Source organism: Triticum aestivum, chromosome 7B (genome assembly GCF_018294505.1).
Source record: "Triticum aestivum cultivar Chinese Spring chromosome 7B, IWGSC CS RefSeq v2.1, whole genome shotgun sequence".
NCBI classification, from domain to species: Eukaryota; Viridiplantae; Streptophyta; class Magnoliopsida; order Poales; family Poaceae; genus Triticum; species Triticum aestivum.
Window position 1 is genome coordinate 436,554,580 of NC_057813.1, and position 10,257 is coordinate 436,564,836.

Here is a 10,257-nt window from a genome sequence, read left to right on the forward strand (position 1 = left end):
GAGGGGGCTCATGTTTTATTATGGGTTGGAATTGCATGACTTGGATCCAGAGTCCATCCTCCACATCTCATCGTTCATTGTCGTATGCGAAGCCTTGCTCCGCATTACCCCTCACTTAGGATTGTGGCTCAAGACCTTCAAGGTGGAGCCGAAGATGATCAAGGGGCAGCAGGTAGAGTGCGGAGGGGATGTTATAAGCAAGAATGCTGATGCTCCGTGGCCCGAGGGCTCTTTTCAAGAGGAGCTCAGCCTATCGCAACAAGAGATGTTTTATATCACAGCTCCCAGGGGCACTAAATGGGTGGCGCCACCTGCCTTTCTCTCGGATCCTCCACCGCAGCTGGCGTCATGGGTCAATAAAGGACTTGACTGGGGGCCGTCCAAGGGCGTGCCCTTGTTGCAGGGCCGCATTCAAGACCTCCTAGAGAGAGAGATCACTCTGGTCGTAGTAGCACAGGTCATGCTAATTCGTCGCACCCTGCCCTGCAAACGTCGCCCCCTCCGCCTGTGTGAATTTAACCCGGAGGGACCACGAGCTCTCCAACATTTTGTGGGCGCGACGCCCGTGCAGATGTACAAGCTTTTCTTCGGATCACAAGCGATGTGTCCGTACTTGACCGAGGACGCAGGCCTGAGCTGCAATTGCCCGGATACTCAAGTAAGTAGCCCTGTACCCGGACACGCTATCCCATATTTATCATGAACTTGCCCTTTAAAAGAGATGTCCCTTGAACAGGAGTGTATAGCGAAAGCAAAGATAATCAGGTGTCCGGCCCCCCTCCCTGAGACCACGCCGGATCTCGTGTTAACCAGGATGCTGGAGGTTGCTCCTTCGGAAGAAGGTGAAGGGGGGAACAAGGAAGCTACTGCCTCCGTGAAGGAGGCTGTCAGGAAAGGAGGGATCAAGAATCCCTCCATCCAAGGGAAGAAGAGGACCGCCTCTGAGGACCCGGAGACCATGGTCTCAAAGCGGGGGAAGAAATCTTTGTCAGAGAATCCTGCGCCGAGAGATGCCTCAGCCGCATTGTACCCCTAAGGGGATCAACCCTCCACCGAGCCGTAAGTAAAAAGGGGAGTTTTTTTTAAATAAAGGATATCCCTGCCCTATTTCTGATGAAGATAACTGTAATTTTACCTTGTAGTTCGGATCTCAGCCCTTCTCTGCAGAGCTCATCTTCAGGGGATCTTCGTCCGGAGATGATGGAGAGCGAAATGCCTCCCCCTGCCGTACCGTCTTGCGAGGCGGGCGACCCTGAGGTGTCGTCGTGGAGGGTTTCTCCGAGTCCGACGGGCCGGAAGGCAGTCGTATGTCCCCTCAAAGCCCTCCGCGTCCGGCCTTCGAAAAAGGCCATCGGACGAGTCCGACACCACCTGGTGTATGGTCGGAGGAGCTGAAGGATCTGCTCGGGCGAGCGTCTATCTCAGAAGATCACCGTGCGTTAATGGGTACGGTGATTGAAAGGATTTCATCCGCTGAGAGCGCATTGCACGAAGCCGTCAGAAGTTTACTGACAGGTTTTGAGGTACGCAAAATGAGGTACCTTCTGACAGTTTCGCATATAAAATGCGCCCTGTGTAGATAGTAGCCCCTGAGGCTCGGTGTGTTGTCAAAAAATGATAGCGCACCGAGGATCATAATCCCAGGTATAATATGTTGCCCTTCCTATGTAGGTGGCAAAGGGTCCGGTGGCTAGCTGGACTGATGAATTTGCCGAACTAAAGCGGCAACTTGACGTGGCGGATGCCGACATCGCGCTTGTCAATAAGCGACTTGACGAGTCACAAGGTATGCAATTTCTCCGCGGACACCTGGTAAGGGAGCTTGATGCCCGTGCCTTACAACATGTATGCTTGATGCAGATGGTGCTGCTGCCATGGAGAACCTTCGGGTGGAGCTCGCCCGAGCAAAGGAGCAGGACAGAAAGAGTGATGTGGCTGCCTTAAAGGCGACCGAAGAGCTAAAAGCCGAACAGGCTGCTCACTGCCGAAGCAAGAAGGAAATGGCCGAGATGGCTATGAAGTTGAAGAATGCTGCCGACCGCTGCAAGCTTCTTGAAAAAGAAGATCGAGCGGTACAAGAGGACCTGAAGAAGGCCACTACCGAGGCCAAGGATGTCACATCCCTAGCTTCTGGCATTGCTCTAGGTTAGCTTCATGTGTGCATCAGGTCTATATTTTTGAAACTTGAATTGAGGAATATTGGAAGCCTCAAAACCCTAAATAAAAGAGGGGCAAAAACCCTGGAAATCTCATTCATTGCTCCAAAGTGCTCCTCTTAAATGTTTGATAATTTTTGGTAAGGGTTCTGGTCCCAACCAAAATATTGAACATTTTTAAGGATTTATTCTTGGGACTTTGGATTTAAATCTTTAGCTATTTGAATTTGAATTATATTCATATAATTAGAATATAATTTAAATACCCCTGAAATATTTTATAAGCTCTTGGAAAAGTCCATCTAGCATTATAGAATATTCAGAGGAGTTTTTGGCATTGTTTGAATTATTTTTTAAAATTCAAAACAGTGGCAAAATAATTTAAATAAAACAAAAACAGAAGAAAAATATAAAAACAGAAATAAAAAGAGAGAGAGAGACTACCTGGGCCACTTACCTGCAGCCCACCTAGCGCCCCACCTGGCCCAGCAAGGCGGCTGAGGCCCAGCCCAGCTCCCCACCGTCTTCAACCTCTGCCAGTAGGCAGAGGCGTGTCGACGCGCCCGCGCCCGAGCGCCACCTCCTGCTTCCACCTCCTGCTGCCTCCTCCTCCCCTGGTTCCTCCCGCGACGCCACCCAGCCCCGACCCCTCTCACTTCTCCCTGCTCTCTCCCTCTCACTCCCCTGCTCTTTCCCCTCATGGCCGAAGCCGCCATGGCCACCCCGCTGAGAAACACCGCGGCCAGCTACCCCCTCGCTCCCACGATGCATCCCTGAGCTCCGCCCTGACCCCGTGGAGCTACACACGCGACGCACGCGACCAGAGGAGGCCGCAGTCGACCGGAGCGTCGTCGTCTTCATCTCCGGTGCCCGGAGATCGCCGTCGTCAATTCGTCGTTGCAGAGGCTTCCCCGAGCCCACCGAGCTTCTCTCCCGACCCCTCGTGAGCCCCTGTCCATTTCCCCTCTCTCCCCGTGCCCGTCCGTGCCTTCTAACCACCCCGGCTGTCGGAGCCGACAGTTCCTCGCCGCCGGCGATGTCGCAGACGGTGCTAGAGTCACCGTAGCCAACTCCCGAGCACGGCAACGTGCTCAGCACCCTTCCAGGAGCCGAGCGCGCCCACCCGTGCAACCTGCCGTGCCCTCTAGCCCTTCCAGCCGCAACCACCGAGCTCCGGCCGCCGCCTCGCTCGCCGCCGACACCGATTCCGGCCGCCCCGAGCGCAACTGACTCCACCAGGAGCTTCAGCTCGTCCCCAGCTCCTCCTAGATGCCCTCCGCGGCCCATTTGGTCGCCGGAGTGGCCAAAACCACTCTCGCCGCCGCGCTAATGGTCGCCGCCGGCGAAACTCCGACAGGAGCCGACGTGGCCAGTCATTAGGGCCTAACTACCCCCCCGCTAATCAACCCCCTAGGCCACTGACAGTGGGCCCCAGGGCTTAGTCAAAGCTAACCAGCCCGGGTCAACCCGGGATTAGTCCCTGTGTCACTGACCAGTGGACCCCACTGGTCAGGTTTGACCCGGACCAGCCCCTGTTGACTATGCTGAGGTCAGCATGACCTAGTGCTGACGCAATAATTCCTTTCTGGAATTTAGATAATTATTAAATGATTTATAAATTCCAGAAAATTATATAAACTTCTAAAATTCATAGAAAATTAACCGTAACTCCAAATTTAATAAATTATATATGAAAAATTATCAGAAAAATTCAAGGAATCCATCTGTACCATTTTCATGCATGTTAGAACAACTTATAGCTGCTGTTTAGGACAAATGAATTAAATGGCATTTGAATAATCACATATGGAGTTTGAATTTGAATCTTGTATTCAAACCAACTTCATTTAATCTGTTGCTAGTTGCATTAGCTCAAAACACATTCATATTGCCATGTCATAGCATGCATCATATTGTGCATTGCATTGATTGTGTTTTCTTCTGTGTTGCCGGTATTTGTCCCCTCTCGATAGACGTGATACCGATGATGTGATCGTTGACACTGATGAAGACTCAATGTTATCTTCAGAAGTGCCAGGCAAGCAAAACCCCCTTGTTCATTCCGATACAATCCTACTCTCTCGCTCCTGCTCTCTTTTACTGCATTAGGACAACACCGATTCATCTGTTACTTGCTGCGGTAGCTGAACCCCTTTATCCTCTGCATGACCTGTCATTCCACAGTAAATAGATGAAACCCACTAGCATGAGTAGGAGTTGTTTGAGCCCTGTTGTGCCTACTCATTCATGCTTGTTTGTCATGCCTGCTACTGCTTAGAGTTGAGTCGGGTCTGATTCATCGGGGATGAATCAGAGGTGTGTGAACATGTCCTACTGTGTGTGAGCTAAGTGTGTGAACACGATTTGGTAAAGGTAGCGGTGAGAGGCCATGTAGGAGTACATGGTGGGTTGTCTCATTGCAGCCGTCCTCAGGAACTGAGTTCTGTGTTTGTGATCCATGATTCAGCTACTACCACGCATTGGGCCCGAAACCAATGGACCCTCTCGGCTTCTTAATCACCCTTGTTCTCTGTCCAGGAGTTGCAAGTAGTTTCTGGTGTTTGTAGTATGCTGGAGGCCGTGGACAGCGCTGACCGTAGGGGTGGGCTGTGATGCGGTAGGCACGTGGCCGGGTAAACCGGGCACCCGTTTGGTGTCACGGAACCCTGTACACATCGTTTGGGGCTGTGAGCGAAACTCCGGCCGGATCTCCTCATGGATGGAACCCGAATAGGCGATAAACCTGGACTAGAGACTTGAGTGTTTAGGCAGGCCGTGGCCGACACCCACGTTGGGCTTCCGCTTGAAGGTTGCCGAGTACATGTCGTGTAAACGGCGGTAAGTGGTGAGAGCGTGTGTGAAGAAGTACACCCCTGCAGGGTTAATATGATCTATTCGAATAGCCGTGTCCGCGGAAAAGGACTTCTGGGTTGCTTATATCAGTTCATAGACAAGTGAAAGTAGATACCCTAAAATACGCAAGATAAGCGTGAGTGCTATGGATGGCGTTCTCGTAGGGAGACGGGAGCGGATCCATAGTGGTGTATTGATATGGTGAATATGTGGACTCGTGTGCGCCACCTCAAAAGAGTCGCTTGCGGTCATAGTTTAGGATAGCCACCGAGTCAAGCTGGCTTGCTGCAGTCAAACTCCACCATCCCCTTTGTTGATAATGATGCATATGTAGATAGTTCTGATGTAAGTCTTGCTGGGTACATTTGTACTCACGTTTGCCCGTTTTATGTTTTTGCAGAGAGACTTCAGTCTCACTAGTATTTCCGCGTGGTCTTCGACGTTTAGCTTGTTACCTCAGCTACGATCTTGTGCCCTCGGCAGGATCTGATAGATAGTCAGGCTTCTCAGCCTTTTTCATTTATAGTTGTCTGTACTCAGACATGATAGCTTCCGCTTGTGCTTTGACTTGTATGCTCTGAGTGTTGGGTCGTGAGACCCCTGTTTGTAATATCTCGCTCCTCGGAGCCTATCGAATAAACTACTTGAGTCGTAGATTCATTTTGTGATGCCATGTTGTATTGCACATATCGAGCATATTGTGTGTATGTTATTGAAATGCTTGGTATGTGTGGGATCTGACCATCTAGTTGTTTATCTTTAGTAGCCTCTCTTACCGGGAAATGTCTCCTAGTGTTTCCACTGAGCCATGGTAGCTTGCTACTGCTCCGGAACACTTAGGCTGGCCGGCATGTGTCCTTCTTCGTTCCTGTGTCTGTCCCTTCGGGGAAATGTCACGCTTTGAGTACCGGAGTCCTGTTAGCCCGCTACAGCCCGGTTTACCGGAGTCCTGCTAGCCCAGTGCTACAGCCCGGACCCACTTGCTGATGACCGACATGTTCGAAGCTGGGTCATGGATGCCTGTCCCTGTAAGTCTGTGCCACTTTGGATTTACGACTAGTCATGTCAGCCCGGGCTCTTTATCATATGGATGCTAGCGACACTATCATATACGTGAGCCAAAAGGCGCAAACGGTCCCGGGCAAAGGTAAGGCGACACCCGTGGGAATACCGTGCGTGAGGCCGCAAAGTGATATGAGGTGTTACATGCTAGACCTATGTGGCATCGAGTCGGGGTCCTGACAGCGTTGGTATCAGAGCTTGACTGCCTGTAGGATTACCAAGCCAAACTGGTCGAAGTTGAGTCTAGAAATTCTTTAGTTATATAAGGGAATTGATTGTGGGATGGAACGTAAGGCTCTTTTACTCCTTATACCTTATGCCTTCTGATCTGAGTCATCTTATCTTTCCTGCGGGGATTAAGAACTAGGCTATCTCTTCTTTCTATCAGGATCATGTGTTACTAATCCGTAGACTTATAAGATTGTTGGATTTAAGTCTCAGTTCAGTTCCTATTACTTCCGTATGTTAAATTGTTGATCTCGAAACCTTGATATTGTGCTTCTGAGTGGTTATGCCACCATTTTTGTGAATGTCTCAAATCTTTTCTGAGCATTTACAGCCGTTATGCTGTCCGAGTCATCCCAGGTTTCTAAGTAGTCTGATGCAATTGCAAATCCTTTCTTCCTGTTTCAATGTTCCCATGGGCCAGATTAACCACACTAATCAGTGAGTTGAGGTACTCCGTTACCTTGACATATATGTTGGAGATACTATTATGGCCCTAGGTGTTTAGGGAGTCACCTAGTAATCTAGCAATGTTTTGTGATCCCCAGTGTGATGATTCTGGCTTTTATTCTCGAAAGCATCCCGTGATGCCACTTAGTAGTAGGTATTCTATTCCTTGGGCTTTGAACCCGAGATTCACTCTACTTACTTCATGTTGATAGTGTTTGCTAGTTCCTTCAGGATATTAGTAACTTTGCGATAGTCCTCGAGGTCCGTGGTATTTCCTTCTTCCAAATACTATGAACCGCTTATGGCAGATGTTTATTGGATCAAAAGATCACAATTAGAGTACTCTTGAGGAGTTCTCCATTCATAAATCGTGACTCTGCCAGTTCTACCTTTCTGCATGGGTTATCCGGAAGAAATATGTTGAACTTGGTTCGACATACTAATCTATGCATCCACAACTCAGAAAGTTATATGTTTCTTTGAGTTGTTCTCTGTAGTTGCATTCTGACCCTCGTCTATCAACTGATAGTCAAGAGTATGCGTGCGTTCGTTCATCGATGCCTATGACTCTTGTGGTCTGTCAAGCCATTCTATTCCGGAATGACTAGGAGAAACAAACTCCAGTACCTCACCCATATCCAGGATTGGGTCAAAGTAGTTGTATTCCGCAGATCAAATTGCTACTCCAGCTTTTGTTCTGCTCTACCTTGGAGTATTACATATTTTATATCGAGATTGTTATAGGAATTGCACACCATCCTATGAACTCTTGGTACAGTGATACTTCTTGCCATCATTGTTCATTCCTCGGTTCCTGTGTTATTGTCACCGGAATGCCGACAAATGAATCATGGTGTGTGAAATCAATACTGCTAGCAACTCTGTTGCTTGGTAGTTAAAGGATAATAATTTCATTCTTAGTATGTTGGTTTTCGAATCATCCTTCTAAGACTGATCATGCTACCTAGTCCTTGTTCTCGGTGCACTCCTCGATTGATGAGTTAGGATCTTGTCAAGTTCTCACTCATTTGATCATATCGTCTTGCCCTCAAAAGCGAGATTGTTCTCGAGCTTAGTAACATACCGGTGGTTCGTGATTTTCTGAATGTCTTCTCGGAAGTATCACCAGGTCGTCACCTGACCGTTATGTTGAGCTCATGATCAAGTTGGTTTCTTGTGAACCACCCTTTCTCCAAGAATCTGTGTTGGATATCCCGGAGCTAGTTGGTTAAGCTAGACAACAACTTGGAGAGTTGGAAGATAAAAGCTTGCCTAACTTAGTTCATTTTTCAAAAGGATATTCTTGTGTAGTGTGTGTTGAAGAAAGATGATATCTTCATCGATTGGTCCCTGTGATCAGTTGCTGGACCTATTGTCTTATCAATCCTTTGATTTGAGTGTGGGCTATCGTCAAATCAAATCAGTACCAACGATGCTCGTAATGTTGTCTTATTCGTGGTTGATTCCTCGAGCATACACCATTACATCTTTGGTCTGACCAATGCTATCACCGTGTTCACTTAACTATGGAATTCCTTTTAAAAGGGAACCTAGATGAATTGTTGTTGAGCCCATTGACAACATCCTTATTCCCTCCATGATTTTGTTGAACATTAAGTTAGTGTTGGAAACTTTTGAAAGCATTTCTTCATGCTAGTTCATGGAGCAAATGTTCGGATGTAAGAAGTGACTTCCTCCAGTCCATGTGCATTTGATGCAAGTTGCCGCCGTGGATTCGAGAAAGTCAATGTTGTTTCCTTTGGAATCATCCCAAGTCAGTCATGCATACGTGCGAAGTATTCTGTGGTCTGGAGATTTGCAACCTCCATTCTATATGTATATCCTAGCACACCAAGCCACTGATTGAGTTGTTCAAAGATAAAGGAGTCTGTCCAAGGTGAACTCTTTGGACTTCCACGCGTGGAGACTTCGATGTCATTAATGATGGTTCCCCCTCCTGAACTCGGTAGTGTTTTATTATAAGACTACTTTGTGGTCATGCTTGTCTGGGACAACGTGTTCACATGTTGTAGCAGAACTAGCTCATGTTTTGGAGCTTGCTATCGTAATTCATCTCCCGAGAATCCCGCAACGTCATCTCGTCGATTTGTGTTGCAAACTTTCATTTTCTTCCTAGACTCGATGAGTCTGGAATATCCTGACACCAACCAGATCTGAATCTCAGGCAGATATGATGGTTTGGAACATTTCCCAAGAACTATAATATTTGTCCCTCGATAACCGGTAAAGTGGATGTCGTGGCCAGCACCACCCAGCCGAAGGACCTATTATTGTGGTATCTTGATTGATGAAGTTGGCCACCTCCCCATAAAGATTTCGTAGGGTTTGCTCCCTAGTTGCCCCTATGGATTTTTGTGTTTCCGAAGTCCGACCTTTTACTTGATGTTTTAGATATCAAACCATATCTATGAATGGGTTATACTAGCACATCAAGGAGAACATTAGAAGCGGAGTGCTAAATGTCTCTCGGTCGATCATCCAGATTTTATTTGCTTGGCCTCGCTAAGGTGAAATCTGAGAAAGTGTTATCCTCCTTCGCATCTGCATCGTCCATCGCTATTCATCATGGTAGTATGTTGTGTTGTCAGCACCCTTGACGCGGTTGTTGGTAAACCCTTGATGAATGTGGAAATGCTCAAGTTCTTGAGAGCACGCACAAGCGCTATGTGTCATCATCGGCACTAGCTGGGATTGCCCCAGATTCTTCGGTTATGCTATAACCACTCCAACAGTGAATTCACTCTTTATTGTTGGGTTCCTCCCTAGTTACCAGAATCATTCCCAGCATTTGCATTTTGTTCCCAGCTTGCACCACCAATGTCCCCTCCATTTCCGGTGATAAGCAAAAATCATCCATTACGTTGTCTTCAACAAGGTAATCCACATCATCCAAGTCCGAGTATGCCATTCTACCGACCCCGCCAATCGATTGCTGTGATTTGCCTTAGGCTGATATAGAGAGTCTCAATGATCTCTATATCAAAGGTAATTCTTTTTGCCACTTAAGGGGATATCTCTACGAGTCACCTTCCCTAAGATGTATCGTTATGATATCATGGCAAACCAACTCCTCGCCACCTTGACAATCGTTTACCACCTTCTTAGGTGTGGAATCGTTGTCTACCTAGTGAACCTTCGTCATCCGTTTCTTCCACCCCTCTTGATGTGTATCTCGTGTCTCAACCCGAGAGATGGTCCTATGTCTCATTTCGTGAGTTGTTCGATCTTCGAGAAGATCGACCCTTCTGGAGTCTCCTTCTTCCCTCCATGTCATGTTGACAGGATTTTTCAAGGCAAGACTTCAAGACAATGATGGTGAATGAATCAACGTTCAACTGAAGTGCACCCTGGATCGTGAAGATTATACTAGTTTGCGTTTCCCCTTCAGCCTACCCTACGCCTGAATCTCGAGACGAGATTCTTGTTTAGTGGGGGTGAGTTGTCACATCCCTAGCTTCTGGCATTGCTCTAGGTTAGATTCATGTGTGCA